The 16,841-nt window shown below is 43.6% G+C and overlaps 1 protein-coding gene across 4 annotated transcripts in view; it reads right to left on the minus strand.

The window, feature by feature from the left end:
• PRKCE (protein kinase C epsilon) overlaps nt 1–16,841 on the minus strand; it is a 474,803-nt gene that overhangs the window by 185,264 nt on the left and 272,698 nt on the right. The gene's annotated exons all lie outside the window — the stretch shown is intronic.

Consider the following 16,841-nt stretch of genomic DNA (forward strand, 5'->3'; position numbering starts at 1 on the left):
CAAAAGCAATAATGCTTTTTATTATTAATTAAAAACATCCCCTAATCCAACCCGTGTTCCTTCGAGGTGTGTACTCGCACCTTCTCTCATTCTCACACACATGCACGCACGCACGCACACGCGCACATGTACACAGTGTGTCCCAAGCCCACCTCCCAGCTCCTGGAACTTTCCCCAACCAAGGGACACCGCAGTCCAGGAAAACTAATAAATTTCCAGTTCCTGCTTCTTAGGGCCTTGGAAACTCCTGTCTCCCCCCGAGCTGTCTCCCCTAGTGACATGGGAATGCTGGGGAAACAAGAGTCACTATTGTGAGGGGGGAAAAGAATGATTTTCTAATAACTCTGCAAAACAACAAAGACATTCACTGAGGTTTGGGCCTCATATCTAAACTCCCATACAGAGAAAACAAAAACTGCCAGGAGGAAAAGTTGGGGGGTGGGGAGGAATCTTTTTTCCCCAGTTTATCGAACATAAGAAAATATTTTGAGGCCACAGATGCTGATGGGAGGTCCACTTAGCTTAGGTCTTAGTGCTAATGAAGTACAGTTGAAGATCAAATTCCTCAAGCAAGTCAGTTATCTATGTCCAGAGGCAAATATTGGTCACAGGCCCTGCCTTGAATCTCAGCAACTTCTTGCAGGTATGTAGTCTTGGTCACCAGAGCGCTGGGGAAGAAGTTGTTATGGTTCAACATTATCCAACTTCTCCTACAGACACGGCTTCCATCCTATCCCTCACTGTGTCAGGACAGCCCAAGAGTTGCATATTTATGGAAGGTGGCACTTTCCTCATCTGGAAATCTGGGCCCTGAATACCATGGGTCTTGGCTTAGCAGGAGCTGAGACCTTGCAGCAAGGGTTAAGCTGAGGTTAAGGTCTATCACACAGTTTTAAGAGTCAAGAACCTCTGGTGATGGATTAGCACTGCCCCTGGCCAAAGCACATCTCTGCCATGCTCAGGAGTCTGGCTATCCCTTAGTAGGTCATGAGATGCCTGAGGGAAGAGAACTGAAATGCATCTAGAAGAGGTAAAAATAAATTTCAGTTTCGGGCAGAAATAAGAAAGGGATGAATTAAGAGGTATTGTAGCCAATCTCCAAGATGGACCCCAGTGATCCCTGCCTCCTGATATTCACACCATTGCATAGCCCCCTCCTACAGTGAATAGAGATGACTTGCTGACTTGTGTAATGGAAAAGATTTTGCAGAGCGTGCCTTCTGAGGCTAGGTCTTAAAAGACATTGCAGTTCCCACCTTGTTCTCTCTTGGATCACTCACTCGGGGGAAAGCCAGCTGCCATGTCAACAGGACACCCAAGAAACCCTATGGCCAGATCCATTCGGTGGGAAACTGAGGCCTCCTGCCCACAGTCAACACTGATTCGTGAGCCTCGTGCATCAGCCATGTTGGAAGTGGACCCTCCAAGCCTCAGTTGGGCCTTTAGCTAAACACAGTCCTGGCCAACATCCCATACAACCTCATGAGAGACCATGGGCCAGAACCATCCAAGCTAAAGCTGCTCCTGAATCCTGCCCCCTAGAAACTATGAGATAACACATGTCCATTATTGTCTTAAGCTGCTATATTTGTGGTAATTTGTTATACACCAATGGATACCTAATTCAAGAGGTAAAAGATGAGCCAAGCAAGAGAGATGTAGGGTAAACATTAGAAGCAATATTTTTTTACTTGTGGGAATTGTTCATTCACTCAGTCAGTATTTCCCAAGTGCCTCCTGGGTGCTAGGTACTGTGTCTATACTTCGTGTTACACACTTAGCCTGCGGGTGGAGAGAGAGGGGAGAAGAATAAATGCTAAGAGGGTAGATTATATCAGATCACTCTCACCTGGATCCCAGAGTCTGTGCAAAAAATGAGTTTCTCGGACCTGGCTCCAGGAAGCCAGGAATTCAGAGAGATTACTTGCTGTCCTAAAAACCAAAATGGTCCTTGTGGCTTTCAACTGTACTGTGTAAGCTTTATCCTTCAACCTTGAGGCTTTCCACCTGGTTAAAACTTAGGTCCTCTGGGAGGGCCCTTATGAGTTTAGTATGTGAATTTCCAATCCTACTGGGAGATGTCAAGCGGGGCATGAACGGCGGTAGGACCTGAACAGAGTGGCGTCAGGAGATAAATTTTGGAAAGTTTATATCCAAGGCTGCTGGGTGCTTGGCCTATCCAAAGCAAAATATGAAATCCATTTTTTTTTTAAATCTAAGCATCGTGATGAGCACTGCATAATGTATACAATTATTGAATCATTATATTGCACACTTGAAACTAATATAACACTGTATGATAATTATACTTGAATTAAAAAATAAATCAAAAAAATAATAATAGGTACCATTTACTGCACAATAACTTCTCAAAAGGATCCTACAGGATTGGTATTATTACCTACACTCTACAAATGAGGGGCTAAGAAAATCTAAGCGACTCACCCAAGGGTATATAGTTATTAAGTGGTAGAGACTGATTTTGTACCCAGGTCTCTCTGGCTCTGAAGTTCACGGTTTCCCCTCCATACTACGCATGTTAAAGAACATGAAATGCACATCCCCGCCCCCCACCCCTGCCTTATATCTCATACGGAAATTAGGAAAAACACAAGAAAATTCGAGCATGCTGTTCATATTTCTCTAACAGGTGGTTCATAGTTGTTTTTTTTTTTTTTTAATGAACTCTCCTTCTCAAATGAAAAAACTATGTGAAAGATTATTAGCAGATTGGAAAGAGAGAGGCCAATTTCTTTCAAGTGAATATGGAGTTTGATGAGAAGTTCTGAACGTTGTTTTGGAAACCAGACTGCTCGCAAAGTAACAGAAAATGCAAACTCGCAAAGACAACTCACTCTCATACCACAATACACATTCCAGGGAGCACAAAGGGATGACAAAAAGATGAGAGCCCCCGCTTTCAGCCCATTTGTACTGATTTCAGTTGTGTCACACAGAATTTTGAAAAGCAGGAGGTGATGTGAGGTCTGATGCAGGAACACATAATCACCACAAAAGTTTGTATTTGCTCAGACCAAGCAAGGAAGAAAGTGTCAGTTCAAAGTGTTCCCCAAACCTGACCCAAGCCATCTTGTGTCCATCAGGAACACCTGGCCAAAATCTGTTCTCTTCCCCAGGGCGGTCCCCTCCTCAATCTTGAGGCTATAAACATGGAAATTTAATCTTTTTTTTTTTTTTAGGTGTTTAAATAAAAATTACCCTTTTTCTCCAAACACAGCAGTTAACACAGGCCCAGTTCAAATCTATTACTGGAAAATTACAAGTGAGAGGTTAAAATCGTGTGTGTGTGTTTAAGGTAGAAGAACCACAATGAAGATATAATATTATATCCTTTACTCTTTTTATTTTATTTTTTTTTATCCTTTGCTCTTTTAAACCGTTTTCCTAAGTGGGGGCGGGGGGAAGCTTGCCCTGTTGAAGAAGGCATCCTTCCTTTATTCTGGAGCTGCCCTGTCCTCCCTGGCAAGCAGCCCACTCCAAACCATCTGTTGAAAGGACAGCTCTTCCTGCATCTGCTGCTGGAACAGGGGAAGAACAAGGCAATAATCTTCCTCTTGCAATCGGGAAGTTTGGGGCCTTTTAAAAGCTTGCACAATATTCTCCCCCGTTATTTGCAGTCAGGAAAGCCCCAGTGGATTTCAGGGTGGGGAGGACCTGAAACTTGATGCTCATTGACCAGAACAACTTCCCGTTGGTTGTCAACCTATGAACCTGAAATGTACACCCAATAGGTCCCTGACTTGGCTCTATCTGAAGTTGACGTCTCGCTTGAAAACCTTTCTAGATAGCAGAAATGCTCTCTCATTCCTTAAAGGGAAATCTCATTTCCTGCTGGGAGTGTGATGGCCACAGGAGTTCAGAAAAATGTTTTAAAGGTCAGAAGGGAAAAAAGAATCTCTTTCAGATAGGCAATGGTCACAGTGTCCGGGCATATCTGAATTAGAACACAGAAGAACCTAGATTAAACCCATTAACATAATCCCATCCTTTTCTTCTAAATGACCTAAATTCTGAGGTCTTTGCCTCCCTATAATAACAGTGTTGCTCAAAGGTCAGCATGCATCAGAATTCCTTGGAGGGCTTCTTGAAACATACACTGCTAGACACCATCCCCAGAGTTTCTAATTCAAAAGGTGTGGGGAGGCTCTGAGAATTTCCTTTCTAACAAGTTCACAAGTGATGCTAATGCAGCTGGTCTGGGACCACATTTTGAGAACTGTCTAGACCACAGTAGCCACCTTATCTGAATCACCTAAAAGTGCTACACTTACTTATTCAAAAGTAGTTAGGGCCCTCCTGAGAATGTAGAAAGCTAGAAAAACCATCACTCCCACCATTGCAACCAAAAATAGACAAATAGAACAAGGGAACAGAATGGAGTCCAGGGAGGAATCCAAACATATACGTTCAATTGATTTTCAACAAAGGTAGAGAAACTGTAGTCTTTTTTCAACAAACAGTGCTGCTTGAACAATTGGATATCCATATGCAAAAATAAACACAGATCCGTACCTTGCACCTCATACGAAAATAAACCCCAACTAGAGGGTAGGCAAAAATGTAAAAACTATTAAACATCTGGAGGAAAATAGAGGAAAAAAATCTTTGAGAGCTTGGGGTTAGGTAAATACTAGATAAGACACCAAAAGCACACTTCATGAAGACTGATAAATTGAACTTCATTGAAATTAGTAACATCGGCTGCTCAAAAGATATTAAGAGAATAAAAAGGCAAGTCTCCAACCTGGAAAAAAAAATTGCAAATTGCATATATGGGAAAGCGCTTAGGCTAGAATATATAAAGAACTCTCAAAACTTGATAATAGGGAAATAGCCCAATAAAAAAATAACCTAAGATTTGAAAGGCACCAAACCAAAAAACGTATATGGATGGCAATTAAACACACAAAAAGATGCCAAACATTAGTTTTAGGAAGATGAAAATTAAAACCACACTGAAAGCACTACATGCCTGTTAGAATGACTAAAGTTAAAATAATAATAATAATAATAAAATAAAACTTGAAAATTCCAAGTGCTAATGATGATGGAAAGTACAATTTTCATACACTGCTGGTGGGAAAACAAAGTGGTTTCACTACTTTGGGAAACAGTTCACAGTTTCTTATGAAATCAAACGCACACTCACCATACACAATCTAGCAACCCCATTTCCAGGTATTTACTCAAATAAAAAGTGATAGTCATGCAAAAATCTATATGTGAATATCTCTAGCAACTTTTTTGGTAACTGTCAAACACTGGACACAATCCAAAGGTCCCTCATCTGGGGGAGGGATAAACAAATTGGTAGACACCCACTCAATGGAATTCTACTCAGCACCAAGGAGGAACATATCAGTGCATACAATCAGCAACACAGATGACCCTCAAATGCACCATGTTAAGTGGAAAAAAAAAAAAAAGTCAAATGCACAAGGCTACATACTGTATGATTCCATCCAAATGATGTGCTGGAAAAGACGAAACTGTAGGCACTGGAAAGGGATCAGTGGTTGCTCCCCACTGCCTTCCCTCTCAGCCCTGCGCGTCAAACAACTTTACTATAGTGCACTATGAGAAAGATAATGGGAGAATTTGGGGGTGATGGAGCTATTCCATATTTTGATCATAGAAGTGGTTACAGGAATGCACGTATTTGTCAAAAATGGCAGAAATGTATGTTAAAACGGGTGAATTCTATGATCTATAAATATTACCTTAAATTTTCTTTTTTAAAGTAATTAGGGAGGACCTACCATATCCTCAGCCCTATGTCAAGAGTCACTAGAGATACAAAGAACGCCTTGAGGACAGTTTAGAATGAACACCTGCCTAAAGCATTTAAAAAAGCCCGCCAACTGAGAACTCGGGGGGGCAGGAGACGTTGTAGACTCTAGTCCAGAGAGAGGTGGGGTACCTGGCACAAAGCAGGTTCCCTCTGCCATCTGGTTCCACCTTGAACCTGAAAGCTTTTGTTCTTCTGCTCTCACCAGCCTAAAGAGGTCCATCCCGACTGCCCCTCACAGAAGTCACGTTTTCCCTCCCTCCGTGATCTTCCAGTCAAGTCAGTCCTCCTTCCCAGGACGGGGTTCCTTCTCTCCTCTCCCAGTCTAAAGCTTTCCCATCCTTTAAGATCTAAATCTTCCACAAAACCTTTCTTATGTGCTATGGTGAGCACAAAACCTTTCTTTACCGGAGCAGTCCACTGGGATCTCCTCTTCTCTGAACTACCATAACTATTCAGTTTGATACCCATTCACTAAACATTTAATTATACACTTTCTGATGGCTTGACGTGGTGTTCATAATTGTCTCCTCAGCTCCTCGGCCGCTTACTTCAGGAAGAGAAGCAGCCCTTAAAATTTCCTGTGTGTCCTTCTCCCCAACCTCACCTCTAACACACCCATTGCTTAGTTCCAACCGTCATTAATTTAATGAAATACCAAAGTATGGACAATAGTAAGAGATTTAATTCATGTGGTATTAAACACAGGGCAATTCATCTGCTTATGTCACAAAATATTTGTGAATTTCTTCCTCACATACAAGGTGATTAAAATGTCTTTTCACAAAATAAAATCCATTCCAGTCTGTAAAGATTTTCACACTCCCTAAAGGACCCAAAATCATGCGGCAAGAAAATGCATCTTTTGATATGTGATTGTTTCCACATATTAGATTCTTTTCATGATAGCACACACAAATGAGGGTTGGGTTATTTTCTTTTTTTAAAAAAAAAATAAATTCTACCCATTTCTTTTTTCCTTTAGAAGTCCTTGACTAAGCATCTTGAGTTCATATGCACCCTCTACGGATGTTTCCTATTTTCATGCATGCTTATGTTTAAATTAGATAGGTCAATTTAATTAGTCTTTTTAATCCAGCAGAACAGCAATGCACGAATATCATGCTGGGTTACTGCCATCATATTCTGGGTCTCATGTTACATTTCATTATTTGCTCTTTGGTTATTCTATGGTAAAGTATAAATAGAAAGTGCAGTAGTGATAAGTAATTATTTGATCACAAGGACATTGTTGTTTTCTTCAGAAATTTTCTAACCAGTATAAACTCTGGACTCTGTTGAAGTTTTAGTGATAAGGAAACTATCAGTACTCCCTTGGTTTGGATACACGGACCCCCTCCAATAATATCATAGAGACATGCGTGTGAATGAGTTGGGAACCATTTTGGGAATCCCAGGGGATTACACCCCCAGGCCCCCTTCAAAGTGGGAGGTGAGCCTTAAAAAGGCTTGGAAAGTTGAAGGGGTCTTGTCCAAATGGATCATTTTGCCAAAGGCCAGTGCTTCTAGGAATAACTCCAGCTGTGACTTTAGGTATTATCTCCAGGTAGGCAAAATACAATAGACAGGAGAATGCTACTCGACCAGCGAGTATAAAATAAAAATCCCTGGAGGCTTGGTAAAACACAGGCACCTGGGCCCCAGGCAACTCCCTTTGGGAGGCCTGGGGTGGAGCCTGACAGTCCACATTTCTAAGGAGCTCCCAGGTGATGCTCCTGCCCCTGGGCCAACCAGTGCACTGCAAGCATCACTGGCTGCCCAGACACCTATGCTCCCCCTGGATCACCAGAATTACTGGAGAATTCCACACTGAGGGACAGGAAATAGCCCAAGAAGAGCAACAGAGACTTCTTTTGTCTGCCATCTAAACCACCCTCCTAACAGCAGCCCCCACAGCCCCAGGGAGGGAGACCCCCGGGGGCACTGCTCCTGAGCATGCCTGGTGCACGGCATCTCAAATCTCAGAAACCAGCTTCTAGGAGTGTCTCAGTGAGCAGGGGACAAGTGCTAGGGAAAGAGACCGGCAGTGCAGGGGTCGGAGATCATGGCTGGGACAGGGACAGGGAGAAGAACACCTCTTAACAGGAGAACCTAGAATTCTCAGGCACTCCAGAGCACCTGCTATGGGGAGAAGTGAGCCCAGCTCTGGGAGCGGGACTGTCCGATGGCACTTCGCCCCAGGGAAGAGCCTGGGGGCTGGACATCCTGCCCTCCCTGCCTCAGCTCCTTTCTCCTGTGGGCATTTGGGGTCCCCACTTTGGAAGCTGAGAAGCCCTGGTTTACGGTTAGCTGCTTCAGATCTTCTCCCAGTAAGAGATCCTAGAGCCTTTCTCCCTGTGACAAAAAGGGAGCTTTAAAATACGTGGAAACCTTACCCCACCCTCAGAGGTTCCCATTGAAATGGCTGGGGGAATACCCTTGGGGGAAGTTTTTAAAGCTTCCTAGGTGCTTTTAACCTGGAGCCAAAATTGGAACTTCCAGTGAATCAGATCGGAGCTTCTTGGCCCAAAGGAGGTCTGTGTTCTTACTTACCCCGTCCTTCAGCTAATGATGAGAGCATTTCCACAGCCAGGAGATTTGTTTTATTTCAAAAACCAAAGGAGCTATAAAAAAATGGCATTTAAATATGTCTCCTTTATTTCTCTTTAATAGGCACAGGAGGGGGCGCCTGGGTGGCTCAGTCATTAAGCGTCTGCCTTCAGCTCAGGTCATGGTCCCAGGGTCGTGGGATCTAGCCCCGCATCAGGCTCCCTGCTTGGCGGGAAGCCTGCTTCTCCCTCTCCCACTCCCCCTGCTTGTGTTCCCTCTCTTGCTGTGTCTCTCTCTGTCAAATAAATAAATAAAATCTTAAAAAAAAAAATAGACACAGAGACGGTAGATAAGACTGCAGGGGAGGGCAGTAAGGTTTCTCTCTCTGCCTTAGGAAAACAGACAGCTTTTGTGAATCCATTCACCTCCCTGAAAGCTCAATCCCCTCTGTGCTTTGCCCACATCAACTGGTAAATTAGGTTTAGCAGGTACAAAAATAATTAGAACTAATATTGCATGACATTAGCTCTCAACCCTGGCTGCACATTAGACTCACTTCGAGAGCACCGAAATATGCCAGTGCCTGGGGCCCACCCAGATGACTGAATCACCATCTCTGGGGGAGAAAACTTGGCACGCTATTTCTTTAAAGCTCGCCAGGGGATTCAAATGCGCAGCCAGTATGAGAAGCACTGGTGGAAAGGGTGGGTGGTAGTGCAATGAAAAACCAGGAGAGGAACTGGAGGGACAGTGGCATTGACCAAGCCAGTGGCTTCTGACTTAGCAGCTGCCCGTGCCACTGAACAAATGTTCGGGTTCCATGTTTTGGGGGCATGACTCAGACTTGGGTTATTCCAGGGGAGGTAGTCCAAGGATAAGGGAGAAGAAGGAATGGAAATTGGTAGTCAGGGGAGCGGGAAGGAGGGAGGGAGGGGAGAGGAAGGGAGACGATGTTCTATCCTAATTGAAAAGTGTATGAAAAGCGCCCTTGATTGGGAATCCGCTAACGGAGAATAAAGTCTTGGCTCTGACACTAATCAGATGTGACCCCTATGTAAGTTTTGCTTGCCTTGGTCTCAGCTTCCCCAGAATTACATGGATGGATGGCCTTGAATTTTCAAGTCCCTTCTGGTCCTGAAATTCTCCAGGTATGTCCCATCAGGCTCACCTGATTGTTAAGTGACATTAGCCTGGGGCCCCTGGTAACAGGGAAGAGTAAGGAGCCTCAGAGTGGAGTCTCTTCCAGATAATTTAATGCAGCTGCTCAAGCTTGAGAACAACTGGTCGAGGGTTATTTCAGAGCTATCAGCTATTTGAGAATTTTGTTATCTCAACCACCACTCGGTAATGCCAAAAAAAGGTAGCTGGCTTGAACTTCCTGTCCATGAAATTAGCTTTTGGGGGGAACTCAGCCTACCCCATACTATAATCTATAGTTTTATTTGGCTACTGTGTTTTGTGTTTTGTTTATAAGCTCCTTGAAAGTAGAAACTGTCTAATAGAACTTGTGTGTTGTGTGGCATGACTTAAAGCACTCTTAGTGTTCTTACTTTTCCTACAATTGAGTTGTGTTCCTGGAAAGCTGCATGTCAGTGGAATTCCCTTCAGTCAAACCCAATTTTAGATGTACATTAAATGCTGTGTAAAGGAGCCCTGTGGTGAGTGCTTTTGAAGAATGACTTAATTTTTTGGTAATGCTAATAATTATACCTTAATTCAAGTTTGGTAAATCTAAATTTTAACAGAGCAATTTAAATGTAAAATAGAGGGTTTTTTTAATGTTCCCTTAATTTGAACCCTTAATAACAAGGGGGGTCCTGGATGTGTTATAATAAATTCTGCTATAGTTCGTGCTCCTTTAGAATACTTTCAGCAAGAGGAGGGGTGTTTCACTGGCTTAAACTTCAGTATGCTTCTGTGGTTGAGCCACTTACATACACAGAACAGGGTTAACTTTCGCAAGGCCTAGATGCCGCATGGTGTAATGAAATGAGCATAATCACTGCGTTGGGGGCCCAGGTTCTTCTGTTTACCACTGCCTTATTGTGTGCTCTTGGGGGAGTCCCTTTCCTTTTCTGGGCTTCCGTGTTTATCCATGTGATGGGAATACTGGGCTAGGTGATATCTAAAGTCCTTTCCAGCTCCGGCCTCCTAAGATTTAGGGTTCCTTGGACAGTCTGGATCATCTGAGGTTGTCAAATTTTACAGCCCTACAACCATTCTATTAGGGCTTTGATCCAGCTTGACATCAACTCGGAGAATGAGAGGTGGGAGAGCCAAGCCTACCATGTGTGATTGTGTAGTGTTGTGCACTGCACAACAGTATTCAGCCTCTGCTACATCTGTCCGCAGCACAGGGCTGCATTAGGTCCTCTGTGGCCCCTGATGTGTTAGACAGCCTCGCCCTGGTGACAGCAGGACCTTTAAACTTAAGGACAACAAAGCACAAATCTTGTGGTTAACATCAAAGTGTGGTCCCATGACAAAAGAGTTATCCTGCAGGACCCAGAGGAGGCTCGGCTCCTGGGTGGAGATCAGGTGCACACAAATATCACTTAGTTTCAGTGAGGGTGTCGGGGTTAAGGGGGAATTATGGAAGCCCAACGACTTGCAAGGTAGAAGGGCATATTGGAGAGATGGCCAGGGACGGCCACAGTACTTAACAGTCTACGTGAAGCCGTTGCCTCCATGACCAGTACACCTGGCTGCTGATCGGTCACGTGGGAAGCTGGTGCAGCCACAGCCTTGAGGCAGGCCCCGGTCCTATTGGGTGAGGCTCCCTGGGAAATCCGGTGCAGCCAGCGCAGCACCAGACAGCACTGCCGTGTCTGAAGAACTCTGGCTTAGAGGGATCAGCGGTCACTGGGTAAGGAGTAAGCTCTGGAAAGGGTTGAAATATTTCACGATCCTGACCAGGGAAAGACAACGCCAGGAGATATGGAAGGACACCGTTTGGGGCCTTCTGTCAGGGTGGCCAAGCAAACAGGGGCCCAGGCAGAAAATCTGGGGCCTCCCAGTGGGCAAAGATAGGCCAAAGAACTGATGCTGGCAAGTCTGAAGACATTTCCTGAGGGGAGCCAAGATCTCAGAGGTGCTCAAGGAACACAGGTCGGCCCACTCGCTTGCCAACTGCTACTTCTCATCCCCAAGCAGCTCTCCCCATGAGCCACCAGGAGCATGAACCGCAGAGGCGGGGCAGCCTCCCCGAGGTACCATCTCGCTCTGCTCTCCGTGTGCCTGTGGGAATCTTCTTTACTGCATTTCTTATTCGACACTTGACTTGGGGCGTCAGGAATAAACCCTGGTGATGACCCTGAAAGTATTTTCTCCTGACCCAGCCGGAGCTACCCATGCAAATGTGCTGTGACATCTTTATGAGCGACCCTCAAAATCAGAGAGTGAGAAACAGAAAAAATGAACTCTGTGAGCGTAACTTAATTCTGCCTGCAAATTTCAAGATAAAGCTTTCAGTCAGAAAATCAAATGCACTCATCTAAAGGCCAAAGATGGGTTGATATCCATTACTGCGTAATAAATTACCTGATCTAGAAAGCAGTGGTATGTTTTTATACCTACTATTAGAATTACATTTTTGTAGCATTACATTTTGGTAAATATATTGATTTTATGAAAGACAAAAAAAAAAAAAAGCCACAAAAAACTAAGCTGAAGATAGCCTCAGGCTTTGGTCAAAAATTCATTTTGTGGAAAACCACCTTTGTTATTGTTCCCCAGGATGCCAATTAGGGACATATTTTCTAAGTATTTATTTTAGGCAAATGTTTCACTTCATAAAAAAAAATTTAACTCAGGAAGAAATTTAAAAATGCGAACAGACCTATAACCTTTTTAAAAAATCAATCATTCAAAAAAAATCAACGCATTTTCAATTTAAATCCCAGTAGGTTTTTCACAGAATTTGAGAAGTTGATTCTAAAATTCAAAGAAAAATGGCCAAAAATAGCAACACCAACAACAATAAAGTTAACAAGTAAGAATAAAGAAAGAGTGTGCTTTATCAGACATCGAGATTTGTTTCACGGATAAAGTGATTAGAACAATGCATATGGGCCCAGGGATGGACAGACAGCCCAAAAGAATAGAACAGTGATCTGAAACAGGAGGATCAACAGATAAGAATATGGACTGATCACAGCGCGATCCTAGGTCCACAGGTTGTTCGCGATCCTAGGTCCACAGGTTGTTAAGCTTGGGGAAAATTGATTTAGACCCAAGTGTAAAAAGCAAAACACTGAAACTTATATTTAAAAATAAGGAGGAAACTATCTCTGTCATTTAGACAGGGAAGGATTTATTAAGACAGCATGCAAACAGCACACACCAAATATAATCATATTAAAATGTGAAACTGCACAGAAGACACCATAAATAAATTATAATGACAAGCCACAGACACTGTGGGAAGATATTTGCAACACATAACAGACTCGGATTTGGTAGTCCACTTTATATCAAAAACCCCTACCATTAATAAGACGATGACTATCAAGAAGAAAATAAGCCAAGGATATGAATAGTTTCTTTTTAGGGGACATACAGTCAGCCAATAACCCTAGTGGGATTCTCCACCTCGTTACTCAGAGAAATACAGATTAAAATAATAATGGCATGCCACATTATACTCGCTGGTTGGCAAAAATTAAAATCTGGCATTACTAGATATTGGTGAGAGTTGTAAAGAAATAAACTCTTACATCCTGCCAGTAGGGGTATAGATGACTATAACCATGTTGAAGACCATATAACTAAGTTATAATTAAGCTGATGATGTGCAATCCTACAACCTAGCTGTTCTATCGACTGCATATACTATATGCTGTAATATACCCAGAGCGACACACAAAGATGCTCACTGAAATAGTCTGTGGCAGCAAAAAACAGAAACCAACCTAAAGGCCCACCAAGTGAATGGATTAAAACTGTGATACTGTCATACAAGGAAGATCATTTAGTTAAAACGATGCACTGGATGTCCTATAGCACCATGTACACAACGTGGAAACATAACGTTCCCTTAAAAAAAGTGCTGTGAATCGTGTAAGACCGTTGAATCACAGACCTGTACCTCTGAAACAAATAATACATTATATGTTAAAAAAAAAAAAAAAAGGAAGAAGATAGTAGAAGGGAAAAATGAAGGGGGGAATCGGAGGGGGAGACGAACCATGAGAGACCATGGACTCTGAGAAACAAACTGAGGGTTCTAGAGGGGAGGGGGGTGGGGGGATGGGTTAGCCTGGTGATGGGTATTAAAGAGGGCACGTATTGAATGGAGCACTGGGTGTTATACGCAAACAAGGAATCATGGAACACTACATCAAAAACTAATGATGTAATGAATGGTGACTAACATAACATAATAAAATTTAAAAATAAAAAGCAAGTTACAAAAGAATATGTATGATTATACCATTTATATAAAATCAAATTCACAAAACATTAGGGACAGACACACATTTGTAAAAAATAAATAAATAAATAAATAAATAGCAACAAATATTATGAATGAGTTAAATACCAACTTCAGCCCAGTGGTCACCTCTGGGGGGAGAGGAAGAGCAGAAATCCCTCGTTCAGGGGACTTCGACTCCATCTGAGGTTTTCTTTCTTTAACAAAGCCAGGATGTTAAATTTTTTATATTTGCTAACTAGGGGTAATTCGATTGCCACTAAAATATTATAATAGTATTCCTGACATTTTTTTTAAGATTTTATTTATTTGTCAGAGAGAGAGAGAGAGAGAGAGAGAACGTGCACAAGCAGGGGGAGCAGCAGGCAGAGGGAGAAGCAGGCTTCCCACTGAGCAAGGAGCCCAACGTGGGGCTTGATCCCAGGACCCTGAGATCATGACCCGAGCCGAAGCCAGACGCTTAACCGACTGAGCCACCCAGGTGCCCCATTCCTGACATTTTTAAAGGTTCTGTGCGTTCATATGCCAGACAGCGTTTGTTTTGAATGTGCCACACTAACCTACAACAAGGACTCAACTTCAGTGCCCTGAGTTTGGAGATGGGGCCCGTGAACACTCATAAGTGATCATCTTGCACCGCACGGCTTTACAGCCGATGCAAATTATAGATTGTTCCCCACAGCTGTAGTTATCAGCCGATGTCGAATGTTTAGGCAATTTACACGTGAGCAGTGCCAGAGCACCGTCTAGGGTAGGGGTGGGAGAGCAGGTTTTCTTACTATTCCAGGAGGACACTGCTGACCTCACACGTGCATTGTTCTCGGACTTCCTCCCGCTATTCTAAGCCATTTTTACACCTCCAAACTTTGTCAGGTAAAATACGTTAGAAGAGAAATGTGAATTTCATTGCAAGAGATCTGACCGGAGCCTCACTCCAAAAAAAAAAAAAAAAACAACACAACAACAACAACTCTGAAGAAATTTTGTAGTTCTATACAGACACTGTCTATAGTAATACCCATCCCTGCAACAAATCTGGAAAACCGAATGCCTACCAATTGGAAAATGAACCAAAATATCAAACTGACAGAATACAAATGATTATAAAGGCTATGTAATGAAATTAAGAAGCGCTTGCTAAAAAGAAAAATGACTGTGACGATACCTATGTAAATAGGTATCTCGGAGCAGCTTAAGATCAGAAGACATGTGAACATTAAAACAGTTACATCAGCATTTTATTATTATAAACATTAATCTTTTCTTCAGCATTTTGATACAGCCATTTCTCTTTTGCCAAACAGCTTTTTGAGGTATAAATCATAGCATGTACAACAGACCAACCCATTTAAAATGTAGCCTCAATGGTCTTTAGTCTATGCAGAGTTGGGACACCATCTCCATAGTCAATTTTAGGACATTTCATCACCCCCAAAAGAAACCCCCATCCCCTTTCGCTGGCCTCTCCCATTTCCCTCCCTCCAGGCCCTGGCAGTCACTAATTTACTTTCTGTCTCTATGGATTTGCCTATTCTAGACATTTCATATAAATGGAATCATATAATATGTGGCCTTTTGGGTCTGGCCTCTTTCACTTAGCATAATGTTTCCAAGGCCTATCCATAGTGTAGCAAGGGTCGGTACTGCATTTCTTTGTATTGTCAAATAATATTCCATTGAATGGATATAGCACAGTTTATATGTACTAATTCTTACAATAACAATAAATACACTCTGTGATGGAGAGAGGTTCAGAGAATGTTCTGTCTACCCTATTCTGACATGGATTACTTTTGGTAGCTCAAAGGTGATCTCAGGGCTGCCACAAACATCCATAGGGTCTGGTCTACTGGGTCATCCTGGGACTTGGCTGGTGGGTAGGAGAGCCCAGACAGAAGGGGCTGGGATCTGGGGACCAGAAGTCCCTAGGGGCTGAACTATTAGTGCAGTCTGGTAGAGAAAAAGGGAAATGAGAAGTTGTCTAGCACAAGTAGGAGGTGGGAGTTGGGAAGGAGAGTGCAGGGCACAAGAGAGGCAGAGGTCCCTACAGGTGACCAGCTGCTCGGGGAAGTCCAGGCACAGGAGCAGGGGCCCAAGCACAGGCCTGGGCTCAAGAGCAGACTTGGAGCATGAAAAGCCGAGGGACACTGAGCACAAGCCTAGGGTGTGGATCTTGCTATGGGGCAGAGTGTCTCTCAACTATAGAAAGCCTAGTGAAGGGCTGAAGCCTAGCCAGGCTACTCAACCAGGGGTCTGAAACCAGAAAAGGACCACGGGTGGCAGGGCTGAGAGGACACAGTCCCTGCATTCTGTAGACTGAGCCTTCACGGGAGGTAAATGTTACAGAAATTTTGCACTCAAAAGGCTGGGAAGGAAGAAGCCACCACCACCACCATCGTGATCATCATCCCTGGCCCCACTAATTATCTGCTGTGCACCAGGCATGGTGATAGGTGGTTTAACACATCATCCCATTCATCCTCACAACCACCTCTAAGGAGGGTACCGTCATTATCCTAATTTTACAGATCAAAAAATTAAGACTTAAAGAGGTTAAACAATGATACGACACAAGGTGATGGAGCAGGGTCTGAACCCAAGTCTGACTGGGAGGCCTGCGTCTGCGGCTGTGAGGCGGCAGTCCTCGGGGCCCCTGGCCACTGCCAGCGGAGAGGAGGCCACTCTCCATCCCTGCATAGGGCCTGGGGCCCGTCAGCGGGTGGTGACAACTAAGCTTTGCAGTGGGACAGCATCCTGTACGGAGCAAGAATGTGCTCACACCCATCTTTATCTGGACTTTGTTTCCAACGAAGCCCTTGGAGGCAGGCAGGGGGAGGGTTACCCCAGGCCATCTGTTGCTACCTGTAGCACAATCTGGTTCTACGGGCCTTTAACGATTCCTCCCTCCCCCTGGCACTCCCACAAGGACCTCTGATGGCTGTCTAATTCTTGGGGCACCAGCACGGATCTCAAGATTAAGCTTTCAGGGGTGACTCTCCCACCTCTCACCATGGTTGACTGTCTTCTCTGAACAGGACTTGAGAGCTGATG

The sequence above is a fragment of the Zalophus californianus genome, chromosome 8 (assembly GCF_009762305.2).
Source record: "Zalophus californianus isolate mZalCal1 chromosome 8, mZalCal1.pri.v2, whole genome shotgun sequence".
NCBI lineage: Eukaryota > Metazoa > Chordata > Mammalia > Carnivora > Otariidae > Zalophus > Zalophus californianus.